At 36.8% G+C, this 20025-nt stretch overlaps 1 protein-coding gene across 1 annotated transcript in view; it reads left to right on the forward strand.

Annotated features, from left to right (window-relative positions):
• glula (glutamate-ammonia ligase (glutamine synthase) a) overlaps positions 1 to 20025 on the forward strand; it is a 116724-nt gene that overhangs the window by 17347 nt on the left and 79352 nt on the right. The window lies entirely within an intron of this gene.

Here is a 20025-nt window from a genome sequence, read left to right on the forward strand (position 1 = left end):
GTCCATGAGGGGCTGCCGCTTTAACTTAGTTTTGTTGTTTATGTTTACTTTATTCTTATTTATTGTTTATGCTTATTTTATTGATTAATTTATTGTTTTATTATTGAAGTAACAAACCTCCTTACAGTAAACAGGATCCAAAAACTCACGGGTGTGTTACTCGACGGAACAATCGTCCTGGCGAAGAAGGATTAAGTGCACTTCTGCAATCATTACACGCAACAACTGACAAAGCAACAAGAGAAACGGGCTATATATAGACAGGGGCTAACAAGCTTAAGAAGATAACAAGATCAGACACACCTGGGGGAGACAATCAAGAGGAAAACAAATTCAAAATCTACAAAAGGACTACAAAGATGGCAGACAGAACAGTAAACAGGAAGTAGCACAAATGTTCAGGGACAAATAGAAAACATACTTGTAACTGTTTTTCTTTCTTACACCTCAACTAAAATAAAGACAAAATGCTGGATGCCTGAGGGAAAGAAGGCAACTCACTCGAGAGTTCAATAAAAGTGAAAGGACAAAAAGTTCATGATATGGAGACTGTCTTCTTGTTCAAGGCAATGAGCGATAAATGCCTTGTTAACATGGATTACACCCTGTCTTGATTATAATGCACACCATGTTTATGACCCTGTGTTATCAGAAAGCATGTCATAAAGACAGCTGCATGACCTGAAAGTGGTTGGCTGCCTTGAGTGAGATTAGCTGAGGCGCTATGCTTTGAGCCTGAGGTTAGCATTAATTAGTTATATAAAAAGATGCTAGCATGATTGGGACGGCTTTTGGGTGGGTCACTAGGGTGTAATACTGCTAAAAGTTAAAGCATGAGAGTCAGACACACACACACACACACACACACACACACACACACACACACGCAGAGAGAGAGAGAGAGATTTCCCTCCAGCGGCTAAGGATGATAGCATTCATGGTCACTGTAAAGATAGAATCAGCTTGAAGAGGATTTTATGTATGACATATAACTAATGTGATACATGTAATAACTGAGTTTCCTCTCGTGTTTCTGGTCTCTCATACATGTTAGTTGTTATGTTGGATAGCATTGTTTGCTTTTAATTCGTACTGCATGCCCTTGTGAAAAATTGCTAATTGTACTTCAAATCTTGAAAGTATATTTTTTAAAAGTGAAGTACTTGCAGATAATATAATATTAATGAAATAAAAGTCCACTTAGGTAAACTTAAAGAGACTATACTTTAATGACTATGCTAACACTTACCCCTTTAAAAACTGCATTTTGTTATACTATCATCAAATTAAAAGTTTTAAGTACAGTTTAAACCATTAATAATCTTTTAGCATGCTATAAAGAAGTACAAGTTTAACATAAAGCACATAAAGTAACAGATCATAATTCTAACTGTTAATCATATATTTAATTCATTTTAAATGTAAATTGCAACTTTATTACAAATGTACAATTACAAATATATTAAAATACATGACATTCAAGTATCAATAGAAAGTTTATGACAGGCTTTAAAAACAAATAGATGTGATTTTATAATCAATAAAATCATTCTTGTGAACAAGCATGCATGATTGAGTACTTTATACATGATTTAGCTCTTCTCTGAAGAGAGGTGAGAGCTTGGCATGAATATGAGATGAGATGTGGGAGAATTATTTTGTGAGGGGAAGGTCTTTCCCTCACCGCAGAAGAGCCCACGATACAAGCGTCTTTGTTTCTTCTTGACCTTATCCTGTGATAATTCTCTTGTGCTTAACGGATTGCCTTTCACATTATTCCCACTGAGACGTATTTGTAAAGAGCGCAATGGCACCATGACAACTCTTCCTAACAGACTTTTACCTGTTGTTGTAGTATGACCAGGCTAGACCTTCATTCCTATTATCTGCACTTGGTTCTCACAAAATGTGCAAGTCTTTTTTAAGCACACAGGTCCCCCTGGATGAGCGGGAACATTTACCTCAGCCGCAGGTCTGTTCTGTGGGAACATTGTCGCCGTTTAGTGCAGTACTATGTGGTCAATGGTTGAACCAAATATAAATCAGGAATTGTACTCCGGATGGGTCCTAATTCAAATGCTGGCAGGCTGCTGTCTTTTCCATGTTATTCGAGTCCAGTCCGTTGCTGATGAGGCTATCACTATTCCCAGTGGACCATGAGGACCCATCAAAAGTCCTTCTTCTTCTCTTAGAGGTTTTGTTGATCAGGCTGACCGGTCTTAATTACAATTCTGGTTCAATGTGAACAATGGCCATTTCATTGCTCAAAGTTTGTCATAAAGCCATTTGGATTAAGTCCATGAATAAGCTCTGTGCTGGTTGATTGTGTTGAGAGAACACAAACACTGCTCAGCTAGAACTGGGACTTTGTGTTCAACTGCTTTATTTTCGTTCAGCCTCAATCTGAATGGAACCAATGCGGATCAATATACTTTAACTTAAAAACCATTGAGCTTCTTAATCTTTGAGTTTCTTAATCTTTGAGTCTTTGCCAAAGCTAATGCACCATGATTCCTTATTACTCTCACATCACGTTTTAGACTAGCTTTTACAGTTGTAGCCACTACATACAGAAAACAGGCTAATATTTGATAAGCTGATCTTGAAATATAAAATACGGCTATTCGTCTGTGTCCGAAATCGCCCACTATACCCTTAAATAGACACTATTTGAGGGGGCAGCCATTTGTAGAGGTATCCGAAACCATAGTGGACATTATCAAGTGCATTCATTCAATCCCACAATGTACCGCAATAAAGGGTGTACAACCGATGTATGCTTGCGTTGGAATATCCATAATGCACTATGAGAGTCACGCATCGAATTAATTCCTGTCTAGCTAGAAGATGGCGATATGTTCCAATGTGGCTACAGAGTAATATCATACAAATAAATTCCTTTTTAATTGATTAAATCGATTAATTAAGGTTTATACATGCTTGTTTCCATGGCAGAGTTCAAGATAAATCTTTTCATTATTACTGTCAATTTGCTACATTTTAAATGATTATTAAACAGCAAGCACAAACTATGCAAAAGCGACAGCCGACAGCCCTTCCTGCGCACTAACGTCTGAATTCACTCACTCGTTTTTATTCACTCCTTCAAATGGACTAAATGAGTGTAGTAATATAGAGAATATAGTGAATGAGGATATGGGGTGTGATTTCGAACACAGCATTTGACTTCTTTTCTAATCTCAATTCATACAAATACAATATTTCTGGGGAAAAAAGTTTTTGCTGTAAATTGGCCTCTCATCCACACATAAATGCCATTCTAGGTCACAGAAAACAGGTTTTTGAAAACGACTTCCATAGTGAAGACTTCCAACCCCATCTAACGTCACAACTGGGCAACTCATGAATGATCTAGAATTCCGTGACTATACTTATAAATTTCTACTTATAAATACAACTTCACTCTGTCATTTGTATGCTCATTACTCGGAATTACAATATTCCCGAATCCACTTGAAGGGCACATAACATACAAATGTCCATAATGTTCTTCTGTGGTATCTGACAAAAAAAGCTTAAAGCAGGGGTGCAAAACTCAGTTCCTGGAGAGCCACAGCCCTGCAGAGCTTGGTTATTTGAAAACTACTGGTATGTATGTTGGAGCAAGGTTGAACATACACTGTAGCTTCTTAGAAACGCGGCACAGTCAAAAAGATGCCAGCATGAAGATATGCAAAAATATACATATTTAAAAAAAAATTAAAGCTGCGCAGTGCAGTGCAAAAAAATTATTATCTGTGAACTGACCCTAATTGTGCATGTCATTTAGTCATTTGAACAGTAAGCATGCAAAATGTGACACTCATCTGAACTTAACTTGTAGGCCATTGTGTTCTAAACCTGGACGCCTTCCAAGTTACAATATGACACTGTGAGAAACTAATATAAGTGCCAGGTTCAAAAGAAAAGAATAGAGCAGAATTATCTTTTCTCAGAATTTGATGGCCTTGTTAAAGGCAATATGCTCTCATGAACAAGAGAAATCCACAGCCGTAAGCGGTGGTCTTGTAATATCCGGTCTGGAGTCCAGCCCCTCTAACCTAAGCTCTCATAAAGAACATGGACTGGATTCACACTAGAGCATTGGACTGAATGGGGATAGTGCATGTGCGCCAGGAAGTTTGGGTGTCACGAAATGCCTCAAGTCATTATGGGTGAAATTTCCAAACTGAGCTTGACACCGTGAAATGGCATTCAGACGCCTATTGTGAGCCTCTATGATAATTAGTCCTTCCCAGATTTGTCTCTGTTATGTAATATGGTTCTTGTTTATTCATATAGGGCTCAGTTTGTGCAAGACCCCTAGAATTTGAAAGGCTACATCATGGGGAACATGCTAAAGCCTCTTTGAAACAGTTGTAGTCCTGCCGAATCACATGTGTTAGCGTGCCAAGCAGGCAAGGGTCAAATCAAATCATGCTGTACGTGAGTTAAAAAATAAAGATGCATGCCTTGTTATATAAGTGTGTATTTCATGGCATGTTTGTGGCATGTTTGTGTAGGGCAGTTGTGTGAACGGTAAGCCTCTTACAGTGAGCCAACAGGACAACGCAATTATTGGATGGTGCTGCCAAGGTGTAACAAAGTATACAGTTGGCACTAGCCAAAAATTGCCAGTCAGAGCAGAAGAAACCAGGCAGTCTTTGTGTTGCAACACTGCAGAGTTAAGCTTAAGAATGGATATATTCAGCATCTGTAAGCCCCTTTTCGTCGAAAAATACCCTAGAAAAGTTTGAAAATTAAGATTACTTTGGACTTCATAATAACTGGAGAACAGCTATGAATGGCACAGACAGAATCGTCTATCCCTGACCCTTTATATTGCTTTATAGAAGGAGATACATCAGATAAATTTACAGTTAAAATGCTGGTTGCATCTTCTGACATAATACTGTAAAGCTTTGAAATCCAGAGCAATTGTTTTTCATGGCTGGTGTTAATCTAGATGTGCTGAAAACAACAAGATAAGCTTCAAGTGCATGAGTCTGTGTGTTTCTTATTGAGCATTTCTTTGCAGCCAACCATCATGTAGTGTTTATTATTAGAATGTTATATAAAAAAAAAACTAGTTTAAATGAAGTCGTTCAGATTACATGTGCACATCATTAGAAATCTTGTTCTGTCATGACAACTCTCGTCGTGTTTGACATGGTAATGGATATGACAATGTTAACATGTTAGGTCTTGGCGGAATAGATCTGCTACGCTGCTGCTGCTGTTATTGTTGCTGCTGCTGCAGAGCAAGTACAGGACTTGCTACTGCCAATACATACACGACTGCTGTGAGCAAGTAAGACATGCTGTTGCTGTACAATATAGCATATATGAATAGCCCGTAGCAGATCTATACAGGTGGAGCTGGGGAAGGAGGAGGGTTTCTGAAAGCGTGCTGCACTGCTACAGCAAATGCTGACCAAGTATTTGAAGGTTGAGCAGCGATCCCATTGGCTGCTGATACAGCAGGAACCAATCAGCTGTGCCCTACATAGAATGATGTGATTGCAAGCAGATTGAGTTAAGGACCTATCAGCCAGCACCATCTAGAATTTCATGACATAAATTTGTATTTATTAAATGCCACATTTATATCTACTATTACATTTATTCATTAAGCCCTGTATTTCAACATTTTCACAAATGTTTGCTTTTTTATTTAAATCCGGTGATTAGGTCTGAGTTTTCAGTACTTAGATCAAGAATTGCAGTAAAAAAAAAAAAAAAATCATGATCCTAATTTTGCCATGTTTTTCAATAAAAAAAATATCAAAACATCCCTAAAACAAGATACAACTATGTAATATAGCACTTATATGCTTATAACATAGAAGTGCAATCTACCATTTCTTTTTAAGATGAGTGGATTGAACTATTATGAGTTTTAATTTCACAATATATATTCTAAAAATAAAAAATCCTTTGTGAGACAAAAAATATCTTTGTTAAACATAAATCTTTCATCTCTGGGTGCTTATTAAGTGAGTGATTGTGCGCTTCAGAGAGTTTCTTTGTGAATGATGGATTCTGACATCAGCCTCACACTGCTTGAATCACATGGCAGGGAAGATGTTTGTCACAGGGACACTGACACATCACCAGACACAACTATACTCATCTGCAGAGGCTTTGCTTCCTACACAATCAAACAAGCCACTTGCTCTGATGCTCTGTAATACCAATGAGTAAAAAATGGTTGATTCTTACACTGTGGCCTCTGTATTGACTATACAAAATATCTCACCCAAATAATGACTTGATGGCATAACAATCTGTCTTTTATTTTTGTAGGATCAATGATAAGATACTAGATAAAGGGCAATACCATGGCAGTACACCATACATTTTTTTCAGGGTTACAAATGATGTTTTTCATACACCAATCTGCTGACTGATATATAATGAGATCGGTGGTTCTTAACCTTTTTGACTAGAAGGTCCCCTGTGTTCCAGGCCCGGTGCCACGAGGCACGAGGGGGCAAAATATCTGATTTGTGCCCCCTCAGATCAGATAGGTGCCCTCCTACTGTACTACAAGGCACAGTATTTCACAAATCCAAAAACCGAATTTACAAAATACCAAATCCAACTCCAATTTGTACCTTTAATGAGCCCTGCCACACATTTAAGCGTGAGCAGATTTACGTTTCACAACTTTCCTCTCTTTTCTCAGTCCAACAGGAAGTCCAACTAAGCAGATCAGTGAACAGATTAGGAAGTCCTAGCGAGGGCTGAAAGAGACAGGACCGAGTGGGCCGTAACAGCCCAGGCCATCACTGAGGAAACATTATATGAAGGGCTATTGTGCGAGCTAAACACTGCTGCTTTATGGAACTGAACCTGTAAACTCTCAGTGGACTCTGTTGTTTTGTTGTATAAGAGACTGTTCTGTGAGTGCTAGAAATCTCACAGGAAATACTGAACCAGACCCCTGTATTATGTAGACAGGGCTGACTCGGTCAACAAAGCCAAAGTATTGTGTTTTGCGGCAGTTTAAACCTGGAGTTTTAGTTATCCATAGAAAGTAATTGAAAAGGGAGAACACTCCTGTCTGACCTGTTCAGTAACCACAATTCAAGTGTATGGCTGGGTACATTGTATTATGATCTGGACAAAAGTCTATTCATTAAATGTCAAACCTAAGTAGAGCTAGTGAACAACTGTTATGCAGCAGACTGGTTGAGTTACAATAAATTTCTCTTGCACACTTCTCTCGACCATTTTCACTAAGAAAAAAATAGGTGAGCTTTACAGAATGTGGTGCCAAGGATGTTCTGTCCATGTAATGTTTACAGGGCTGTGTCTGCACACCTGACGCCTGCTAGACATTTAGACGATATCATTCTGTTTATTCTAAGTGTGTGATTGTCTGTCACTTTAAATGCTGGAGCTTATTATAGCAGGATGGATTCTGATTGGCTGCCGATGTTTTTATCATTCATCAGCTGGATAAAATCTTTCTGAAAGTGATTCCAAATTGTTTCTCTGTGCCGTTGTCGTTATAGCTGTACTAAACTCTACTATATCTCAATCATTATCTTTATAGTTACCATTCTTGGTGTGAAAGGGCTTTTTCCAGTGAGAGAGTGTACATTTTTTGTGCTTTGAGCTTTAAATCAAAGTTTTAATGTCAGAGATGATTGGTTTGATCCATCGTTTTAAACTCTTTATTGAATAATTCTTGAAATCCCGATGGAGACTTCCATACACTTTGGAAAATGTCCGGTCACTGCTCCATCATCATCATGAGCTTTATCCATTCCTGGAGCTTGTAGCAAACCCGGGCTTTCTTACTTTCACTCATATACCCAAAAGTCAACCTCTGCCACGGGTTACATATTTTCAGTCGTCTCATTTTTGAAGGGGTCATTGAGATGATCTTAATTTTGTAAATATTATGTGTTTACACTTTTTAAATAGATCTGCAGTACAATGCCTAGGTCTACATTAAACTGGGACATACTCTGTTGCTTAGCAACTGTAAGGTTATCCTTGTGGCAGTTTTGCTGGCTGTCTCTTGCTGTTATGAGCTACACACTGAGAGTTTCAGAAACACATTCTGTTCTGATTTCATTTTGGTAGACAGACTCCATTCACAGAACACGCACATGCCACCAAAAACAAAAACAATGAAAACGAATGCAGTAATAGTGTCCAGTTTTGGTCAGCATAGTGTGTGAGGAATGTCAGCTGCCTTAATCCTTATCAAGACAATCATTATGCGGAACATACAAAGAATTTTCATGTTATTCCAACTAAAATAGAACATAATCATCATGTTACATTCGCAACACATCACAAGTCACATTTGTAACATTTGTGTATTACGCAGACATAAGACAACAGTTCATTGCATCGAAATTACAGTAATACAGTACACTGTTATGAAATTTTTAAATAACTATTTTCTATTTTAATATATCTTAAGAAATATGTAATTTCTTCCTGAGCTGAATTTTTATTATTATTTCAGCATCATTACTCCAGTCTTCAGTGTCACATGATCCTTCAGAAATCATTCTAATATGATTATTTGTTGCTCAAGAAACATTTCTTATTATTATCAATGTTGTGCTGCTATCAATGATCAACTGTCACAAACAGCTGTGCTCAAATATTTTTTGGAAACCGTGATCATTTTTTTTATTCTTTAATGAATAGAAAGTTCAAAAGAACAGCATTTATTTATAAAAAAGTATTTTGTAATGTTTTGTACCTCATTTTCGTACAAATTATCATACTATTATATCACTATTTCATTCTGTTTGGTAAAACAGTTTAGTTGACTTTAAGTTTTTTCATGCCTCAGTGAAACTTTGTGCATTGAATTATCTGAATGAAGCATTTTTTTTACATGCCAGCATCCCTCCTGTGTCCGAGTCACAAGAAGGTGTCAAGAGTGCAACTCTCAACAACTATACACATAAATCACAGCTCTTAAAAGCAGGGCCTTCTCTCTTTCTGTGAAGGCCGGAAAAGGAACCATCCCCAACTTGTGGTCTTGTTAAAAGATGCTTAGCTAAGAATTATGTGCCAAGTGAAAAGGGGGTGTTTGCACTGCCTGTTTTCCCCAAGTGCATTCTCTTGAACAATCTGCTGTCAGGGGGGATCCAGATCGGAACCAAAGATTGGTGGACCAGAGTGGCTATTGCGGCGTGGGGTGATGAAGGGGGGACGTAATGAGAAAGCTGTCCCCGGAGGTCCCTGTCCACATAAAGGCATGATTATTCCCCCTCTTGGCAAGGGCAGCTGATGGCAGGACTGGTCAGACACTGGACTCAGTATACTTCGGTCTCATTAGACGAGCTCCTCTCGGTCACAGCATCGAGCTTGTTTGTTTTTTTGGGGAGCACTGTGGGAAAGTCATTAAAGTGTAAAGCATCCCCTTTTTATTTCATTCTGAGGGATCCTTTTAGAAAAGAGAGAGCGAGATGATGAGATCCTGCTGGTAATGAGCGGAGAACTGACCACACCAGAAAACCGACACAGTTCTCCATCAATGTGGCATCCATTCAGCCCATCTCCTGGGAAGAATAGACACACTACACTGTTTGATCTGTGCTCCTCGTCTGCTCTCAAACACCAGCTTTCACTGATATTTTATTACAGCGCTGCTTCCTTCAAACAGAGCCCATCAAATCATCATTTATTTAAGTGGCTCCCCTACACACCTGTTGCATAACCCATCTTGATGAGCTAATGGAGGCTTGCCACCAGCTATTTAGCCAGTTTACTGCTCAGCAATTGAGAATGAAGTGCTTCAAACAGGTGAATCAGGGACCTTGACCTGCACTCGTGCAAAGACGTCCCATCCGTTGTGGAGGAACATTAGACATCACATCGCAACATTTATTTCCATCAAGAGGTGCATACATTTTTGGTCAATATCTTGTATTGACAATGCAAGAGTCAAGCACTCTATAAAGTCTCCTCCAGCACATCCCAAAGACTTTCAATGAATTTAAGGCCTGGACTCAGAGGTGCCGATTCATGTGTGAAAATGATTCTTCATGCTCCCTCCTAACCATTCTTTCACAATTTGAGCCCGATGAATCTTGACATTGGCATTGGACATGATGTGTATTCCTACATGGTTGTTTAAGAAATGAAAAGCTACACACCCCATCAATTAGGGTTAGAATAACTGCTGCCAAACATAAAACATAATAATCACTGCAATAATGATCCAATCATAGAGTTTTAAGCATTTGCCTATTTAAATACAAACAGCAACAGCAACTTTTTTGGGCCATAATATACACAATATAAATAGGCTACCTTTAATAATATCTTAATATTATTTCATCGTAATATACACATCTAAATGTGTTGGGATTTTGATTGCTGATTCAGATGACTGCATATTTCAGTCTAATAATAATAATGAAAAAGTATTTATGACAAGAAAAGAGGCATCGTTTCAAAATACAGCTGTGAACCAGTTTGAAGCAGTTTGATTCATCACATCAGATCTGTGCTGTGGTGGAGGCCTCTACTGGTGAGCAGTGGTAATGCAACTTGTTTACCAATCCATCCATCATGATGCCATGCGGGTGAATCTCCTGCAGAATGGAGCGCCAGTTCTTCGCGTTTGGTGAGCTAAATATTAAGCAAAATGATCAATAATTCAATCCATGCTGTCATCCTGTTTCTATTTAAGTCCTGTAAGTTAATATTAGATCACTGAACCAAGTAGGCTATAGGCCTACAAAAGAAAGTACACAAGCATGTTAAGCAAATATGGACATTATAAGATTCAAATAATTTAACTTGGCAATATGCCAAGTGTACTTTGTTCTTACCAAATCTATTTTGGGCTGCACGTTCTATTGATCTATTTGAATATGTATAGTCAAAGGGTCACAGTTAGATCAATCTCATGCATGCATGAAAGAGCCATTACCTCATCATATAGACAAAAATAAAACGTAATTGATCAGTTTCTCTTTGTAAAGGAAAGCCCATATAAGATATTAATGACCAGAGCAACACAGAATCTCTGCCAAGCATCTCGTCTCATAGTAAAGCACTTCAGTTTGAAAGCAGCAAGAGTGCAGTCAGTCACATCAATGGCATTTCTCAGGATGTGTTTTGATGATTCGCATTGAGGGGTCTGAAAAGAAGCTTACGCAACAGCAGTGGATCATTTGTATAACTTGTGCTTACTATAGGCTGGAGGGAGGTCAGAGTTGTAGGCTACTCTTTGTCTAGGGTCATTGGTATTCCTAATGGCTTGGATGAGCAAAAAAACTAAAACTAAAAAATCCTTATTAAACAGTTTATATGAAACTCTCACACATTTTGTTTTTGTGCCAGGGTGCCCTTTAATTACCCTCACAATGTTTCCCTGCAACAGAAGCCTGTGCATTGACATTCTTGGAAAATTCTGTGCAAATTAACCACACCTTAAATTATAGCATTGATGTTGCAATCTAAACAAACATCACCAATAAAAAAATTGATGTTGTGAATATTATCTATATCAATTCTAAAGAAATTATTATGAATTATTCTGCAAAGCAGGGTTATTATCATTAGTTAAAACCATTTAAACCATTTTTGTTGATCGAAATAAAGCTGAAATAAAATAAAACAAAAATATCAGATGAAAAACTTAAAGTAAACAAAAATGAGAAATTTTTCCTCGGCTGCTAACTGAAATAAATGCAACTAAATAGTAATATTAAACCTAAAACGAATCAAATGTGAAAGGACATAATCAGAATAAAAAAAAGAAAAGAAAAACTATAATTAAAATAAAACAGAAAACCCTAGTTTAAAATATTACAAAAAACTATAATAATATTTAAATAATATTCAAAATAACACTGCTGCATAGGGACAGTCAAATAAAAATGTAAAGTCGAAAGAAAAAAATTATAACAATTACATGTTAAAAAAAACTAGAAGGAAAATGCACTTAATAAATGTTAAAATATTGGAAGATCTATATTTTCAGTCCAAATTGCATAGCTTTGGTGTTGCAAAAAATGTCCGTTTCGTGTTATCTGCACATAAAGAACATGGAAACAATATGTATGATTTGCATAATATTGCACATGTTAATACAGTGCAGATACACCTCTATCCAGACAGGAGAGATAATATATTGATATGTATGCACATTATGAATATTATCATAACCAATTTTACATCAGCAAGATGCCAGATGAACAAAGCAAGACGCACTTGTCTTCAAATAATGGTAAACCGATAAACAGCAGTGAGGCCATTCTCATGCGAGAGCTCCAGTCTCCACTGGTCTTTCCCAGTATACTCCGTATTAAAGAGCTGGGTTAGTTTCGCTGCGGTTACATAACCGCTGTCTGCTTGCATTGAACTCTTGCGGCTCGCCTTTCCTTAATCTCTTCTGCTTGATTATTCTCTCTCTTTCTGAGCCCCTCCCTGACGCACTCAAACTGGGGACACAGACGAGGTTTCTTACACACACACACTCTCTCTCCCTAGAAAAACCGCCACGGTCCAGTTCTGAGCGGATCGGGAAAGCTGAGGAACCCCGTCTGTCCCTCAGGGGAGCACAAGGGATTTCAGACAAGAGAATCACGCCATACTGTCACACAAACACAGAGTCACGCGCATCTGCAGACAGTGCAAGTCTCCTTCTCTACTTCGTTTGGTAGGTTGAGTCAAATCTGGGTTAAAAGCAGAGGTTAGTGAATAAAATATCTCATAGGTGTTGAGACTGTTCATTAGTGACACCTTATGCATATATTCCTGACTAAGCATAACAACTCTTTAGTCATTACTATTGCTGTTGTTGGGCCTATTCAAATTACAAACAAGTCTCTGACAAACAGTGTACATGACACTTACATATGTATGTGGTTGCATGAAAGGGCCGTCCAAGACTGGGTGCCAGTTATCATAGGCAATTGTGTATGAAAACGTGCTTCTGCAAAAATGCATATGCAGTGGTAATTAGTAACAGACTGTCCAAACATATTTTGACTCATTCATTCAATCCACTGCTCATTAGCATTCTGCACCTTCTCTTCCCAGGCTGCCGCATCCCAAAAACCACACTAAAATTTGCCAGTTCTTCTGAGATAATATTCACTTGGAAATACACAAGGCTGGAGCAGAAAAATAAGATTTCGAATCAAGTTGTGCTGTTTGTGCTTTTTGTTATGTTTAGGTCACACTAAACTGACTTGAAAACGTTATCGTATCTTCATAAAACTCCTATGTATATGTATAAATGTTATCGCATCTTCATATGCCTCTTATGTATATAGTGTGTGAATTTCCACAGACCCTCAATCTTAAAATAAGAGAATCATCATGAAAAAAAAATATATGATTGAATAAATATGATTGAAATTTTTGAAAAAGTATTAACCATTGAAATTACGATAGGATAATCGAATTACTAATAGCCCATTTGTTGTATTAATATATGTTAATATGTGAATATATTTACATTTTATACAAACAACAGATTAAAAAAATAAAGAAATTATCATAAAAAAAGTCCACAAGGCTGAAGATATATGAACACCATATCAACCATTTCTCAAAACAGTGTTATCTTAATATTATTTAAATACTGTTATATTTAATGATATTTTGAATCAGCTTTAATCATATATATCTTTTGTTTTATTTCTATTTAGCTTTAATTTAGTTTTAGTCATTTTAGGCAATATTTGTAACGTTTTTTAAAGCTATTTTAATTTAATTTTAATTAACAAAATCTTTTTAAAGATATTTAGTTAACAATAACAACACTATCTCAAAAGCAATATAATAGCATAAAAATATGGTTTTGCCCTTTCAATATATCGCTGGTTCAAATAAATGAACGAATTAATGAAAAAAATCATAGTCATCATTCAACACTGTAGTGCAAGTTGTGATTGTTGTTTTTGCCTAGTTTTTTTTTGCATTTCAGTTGCTTAGTCATTGTAGATCAGGAGGGAGACCTTCACTGTGACCTCTGCATTCCACATTACAACTACATTACATCGCTGCATTTCACCAGCACGGTTTGCCATCCTCACAAACTGTAAATCATTATACAGGCATGCTGGGTCATGTATGATGGGCAGGATTAGCATGTGACTAATCATATCTGTTGTAATAAAACAACACCTCCAACGTGTTGCAAACATCTGGAAAAACACATGAACACATTCTCAGAGGAGCTCATGCTGAGTTGTGTCAGCTATCGTTGTTCTTGGCTAAAGGAACATGAAGACAAACCTCAAAACAGGCTGAATTTTAGAGGTGCCATCAGTCCAACTGACCCCGAGTGACTCTGTTGAGTAACTAAGAATGGTTTCAGAGGACAGCTGAATTAAGAGACAGTGCTGCTGATAAACACGTTTATTAAATCCAGTCAGAAGCTAGAGCATGGCCAGATAAACTCTTACACTAAAGTACTTGCACTTCAAGAGAACTTTGCTCTTTGATCAAATCATCTTGACATCGAAACAGCTGTGGGTATAATAATGCGAGCAGTTTATTGCATCACAATGTAATTAAATGGTTCAGGTAAAAAGAGATAGCAATGTGAATGTGTAATCACTAAATGAACTTAATGACATCTCTAGTATAAAGAGTACGCTTCTGAAATATCAAAAGAGATAAAATAATGTCTTGTCTTGTTTTCTCTGCTATTGTTCGAAGACAAATATTATTGTAAAATGTATGGTACAAATACATTTTTTATTATACAGGTAAAGTACAGATCAAGACAGGTTTGTCGTTATTAGCAGCAGATCAGCAGATTTATTTTACATAATTTATTTTACCATGTTTAAGAGGCTATGTGATTCAGATACATTAATGCATATGCAAAAATGTAAAACACGTGGTATTTGCACTTCTCCAATGGAGAGAAAAGCTTAATATGGTTTAATGTGGTAATGAAGCAAATTGTTTGTCAAATTTACTGTCATTCAGACTCCTGTGAATTTGTGTTTTTCATACTTAATAGAACAATACATATGCATCAGAGATTAGGAACTAGCTTTATTTGAGCTATTCTAACAGACACAACTCAAAGGAACTGGTGGAGATATTGTGTAGTTTCAGATGAAGCTATAAGATTCTAGTGTTATAATAAATTTGTGACTAGTACCCTCTGGTGGAAAAAGGCTTCACTACTGAAAAACACCAAAAATTTCTTTGAACCAAAAAAGCTGAGCTAAGAGATGCCCAAGGAGTGTGGAAGTGCAAACTAAATATATCTTTTTTTATATATATAATCTTTTTTTAATTTTTTATAATTAAGTAGGTAAGTATTTTTTAATAACCAGATTGTCTTTGGCTTCGGAAAAACATTCATATCTATGGTCAAAACACTCTATACTAACCCTTATGCAGTAGTATCAACAGGTAACATTCTGTCAAAGTCATTTCCTCTGCATCGTGGCACCCGCCAGGGCTGCCCACTATCCCCCCTACTTTTTGCATTGTCATTAGAACCACTAGCACAATCGATTCGACTTGATTCTCTGATATCACTCATAGTCATACAAGGAACTCAGCATAAAATTTCTCTTTATGCAGATGACATACTCTTATATTTTACTAATATACATGTCTCCTTACCTCAAATAATAAAAGTATTCTCCCAGTTTAATCAATTCTCTGGCTATAAAATAAACTGGGATAAATCCCTTCTTTTTCCATTGAATGCCTCTGCAAAATGCCTTCCATTACCACCTATTCCTCATATCCAGTGGCATGACACAGCATTTACATATTTAGGGTTAAAAATAACAAATTTGTCGAATATATCACGCATAAATTATGATAAACTTAAACTTGAAATCTTCGCAGATATGCAGAGATGGTCCAATCTCAAAATGTCATTGTTTTGGGTAGGTTAAATTTTCTTTTTTCTATGATTCCTTTAGCTCCACCTGTAAAATATTTTGAGGAGCTGCAGTCTCGAATTTCTAATTTTATTTGGGAGGGTAAAAAACCCCGTATCCGTCTTAGTACTCTTCAGCGGATGAAATTGTCTGGTGGTCTTGCACTGCCTGACTTTAAATTGTATTATTGGTCCTTTCGGGTGAAATCATTGGTGTGACAAACACTCTGTACTTCCCTGGCGTCAGATAGAACAAGAAATTGTAAGACCACATAGAATTGAAGATCTGTTATTTGCAGGACTTAAACCTAAATCTGCACATGAGATGTTCGGGCCAATTATAGGTAACTCTCTGCAGGTTGGGTCAGCTGTTCAGAGTCAAATGGGCTGCACTACTAAACTCTGTGATCGCTCCCCTATATGGCACAATTATAATCTATTGCAGAAGCATGGCTCATATTTCAATACAAGTTGGGCCTCTAAAGGAGTTTACACTTTGCAGGATCTATATGGACAAAATGGCTTAAAATCATTTCAGGACCTTAAAGAAAAATACCCTCTTCCTGGATTTTCCTGGTTTTTGTACTTGCAACTAAGGTCAGCTATCAAAGCTAATGGAGTTCCCTGGGACTCTCCCCTCTGTGCTCATCCGCTGAGTCTGTGGATTTATCCAGGAACATCGTGCAGCGGACTGGTGTCTAGAATATATGCACAGTTAATCACAAAACGTGATAAACCCCTGGGAGTGATAAAATCGTGGAATCATGACCTCAAAGAGAGACGCATGGAACTGGACTGGGACAATGTATGGAACAATTTGTTTTTGTCATCAAAGAATCCTGCACACCAATTAATCCATTTTAAGTTTGTGCAGACCTTTCCCCATACAGACATTTTAAAATGAAGCTTATAGATACCCCAAATTGTGAAAAATGTGATTTGAATACGGTTGGCACTTACTTGCATATCTTCTGGGACTGCCCAGATGTCTCTAACCTTTGGTCTCAAGTGGCAGATTTTCTTGAAGATATATTAGAGTTCCCAATTCCTAAACGGCTTACTTTATTTTTATTTAATGATGACTCATCACTTATTATTGGTACTAAATTGGCTTCTAAGAAAATTATATTTGCAGGTTTAACTGCTGCAAAAAAGACCATAATTCATTCTTGGTTTTCTTCTGGATCCCCATCAATAAAAGAATGGTATAATTACTTCAGAGATGTTGTTCTTATAGAAAGATCACTGGCTGTCATTCATAAAGCACGAAGTTCAACTTTGGATGTTTGGAACAAAGTTATTGTCGCTCTTTTGAAACCACCTGTTTTTCCTCAGGTTTGATGCATAATTTAAATGGGTCTTAACAATGCCACAAATTGCATTGCATTTTATTTATTTTGCATCTATTAGTATTATTATTTATTTTTCAAGGCTTTGGCAACTGTAAATAGTTTTAATTTTGATGTTTATATACTTGATGTATAATAACATAAAATGTATATATCCTGTGGTAGTGAAATAAAAAGATAATCACAAAAAATAACCAGATTGTCATGAACCATATTTATGATTTTTTTTTTAATTAGTTGATGCTTCTGACCTGTAGTTTCATGAAATACCGACTGAGGGCGCTGTCTGCCAGTGAAATCCGTTAGAGAACACAGTCACGTTTTATAAAGTGACAATTAAGCACACACGCAAAACAAATGTTCTTTTTCTTTCTCAGCATTTCGGGGTGGATTGATTGGAACATTGCAATTATATGAGCTGAAGCGAATTTCCACAATACGCACAGCTTCACGAGCAACCATAAGAGTGTAGCCTAATGTTATATCAGCATCAAGGTAGGTGTGTTAACTCTGCATCTCCAAAAAATGTACACAAATTGAAAACAGGTTGACGTGGTTTGGACAAACATTGCTGTGGATGAAACAAAAATTGTATAAACTTGTAACAACATTTGATTATATAGCCTAGTTTTTCATATTATAGGCTAGACTCGTCTGTTTTGCAGTGTGGTTGTATTGTGTTCTCCTGTTCATCCGTACACCTTCGCAAAAATTTAGTTTGGAGCACAAAAGTTAGGCTACCTTAATTTAAGAGGGGGTTGAATGAGGTGTTTGAAACCATAACACACATTGGACGTTTTTAGTTACCGAGATATAGCCATTGCTACAACTTCGTAGTGTCACAACTATAGCCCCAGTCTTCTGTAGGCCTACTGCAGGGGTGCCCAAACTCGGTCCTGGAAGGCCACTGTCCTGCAGAGTTTAGCTCCAACTTGCTGCTGTGACTATTCTTTATTAGGTTTTTTTCCCCTCCACAACCGTTACATCGCATTGTCTAGTTGTTAAACTAGTGCATATTTACATAGGCTATATGAATAATCATTTGAAGCGTATTGTATGTATTAGCCTACACACAGCAAAAATAGCCTGTATTTGACCTAAATTCCAGAATCGTCAGTAAGCTGACCGTGGTGAATGTTTGCCAATGAATGGGACGTTATCATTTTGGCTTTAATAAGATTTTACCAATAGGAAAGAATAAACTTGGTGTCCTCCATGGTTTCTGTTCTTTCCAACAACACAGCACTTAAATGCGAAGAACTTGTAATCACAACTTCAGAAGTAGGAAGTAGGAAATTTCCGTTAGCACGTGAAGGCAGCATACGTTAATAATTCCCAAACTTCCTTACAAACAAGCGCATAATCAGTTCAACTCTTACAGTTACGTGACGCGTTTCTGGTCTTAAATTGTATTTTTTTTTTTTTTCCTCCAGGGGCAGGGTAAGACACCCCTGATATAGTGGGATATTCAGCTGCAGGCAAGTGGTACTCTTTAAAGTTGGCATGAAACGGAAGTTACAATAGTGTTTTCTTCCCTCTTGTGACGTATATCCAAGTGAAACAGCTTCTCAAACAAGAAAAAATGTAGGGCGGGACTTGATTTTGTTCATCAGGAATTGATTGGATCGTTGGATAGTTGTGGTTTGCTATTGCACTGTAAAAAGTGAATGTGCAGTTGTTGCTTTAAGGAGGAATTTCTACCTGATTCTACCTAAATTCAAATTTTGTGGTTGTAACCTAATTCAATCAGGTTTATGTAGGCTAACATAAAACAAGGCTATGCTGTTTTAACTTAGTTGAGTTACATTGACCCCAATATACAATTTCCAATAAAGCTCAGGATGGACACATTGCACACTACGACTGCAGTACACCTATAGAGGGCAGTAATAGTCATGACTTGTGTCAGCTACAGGAGATGCTCTGAAGGACAAAGAAGAAGAAAAGGTTTGTATTTGTCCACTCCTTGCTGATTGGCAAATTTTGCTTCATTGAAAAATTGTGATTTCGGGTTATTATACACATTATGTTGCATCAAAGTTAAAATCACAATTGACAGTGCTACTCCTCAGCACAATGGTAGCCACAAAATTCAATAACAGAAACTCCTAAATGTCCAACAAAACCAACATCTTTCCATTTACTGAAAAACACATAAAATAACACTTACTTATTCCCTAAATGTACTCTTAATGCAGTCCCTTGCAAAGCATGCTGGGAACTACAGATCCACTGCCTAGGGCTGCATTTCTTAAAAGCATCGCTCTACAAACTACTTAGGCTTACGATTATATACATTGTGCATAATGATGAACGACACTGTTGACCCAACTAAACGTATTTATTTTGAATAAACTAAATTAAGTTATGTGTAAAAATTTCTTCAATTAAGTAAGGGTAATGAATTATTTTTTTAAGTGTATTTACATCAAGGTGGAAAATAAGTTATTTTAGATGTTACCACATGTAACATCTGTTTACTCAGTATTTTCTGAGTTGAACTGACAACACATTTTTTTCAGTGTGTGATCTCATGTCCCCTTGCACCAGTGAACACATCATGATGCTGAATTTTACATCAATTTAGAAAAAAAATAATGATGTGCACAGATAAATTATTAATAATGATTACATTACACAATGTGTTTATTTGTGTTATATAAATAAATGAATGAAATGATGAATGCAGTATTCCATAAAAAAGCAAGAATTGTTCATTTCTTGGGGACTTTAAAGATGGTAAGTACATCTATCGTGTGAACCTCTTATAAAGCCAAAGCTCATAACAATTTGTAACTATTTTATGTTTTGGTGAATTGG

The sequence above is a fragment of the Leuciscus leuciscus genome (genome assembly GCF_965113295.1).
Source record: "Leuciscus leuciscus genome assembly, chromosome: 6".
Taxonomy (NCBI): Eukaryota; Metazoa; Chordata; class Actinopteri; order Cypriniformes; family Leuciscidae; genus Leuciscus; species Leuciscus leuciscus.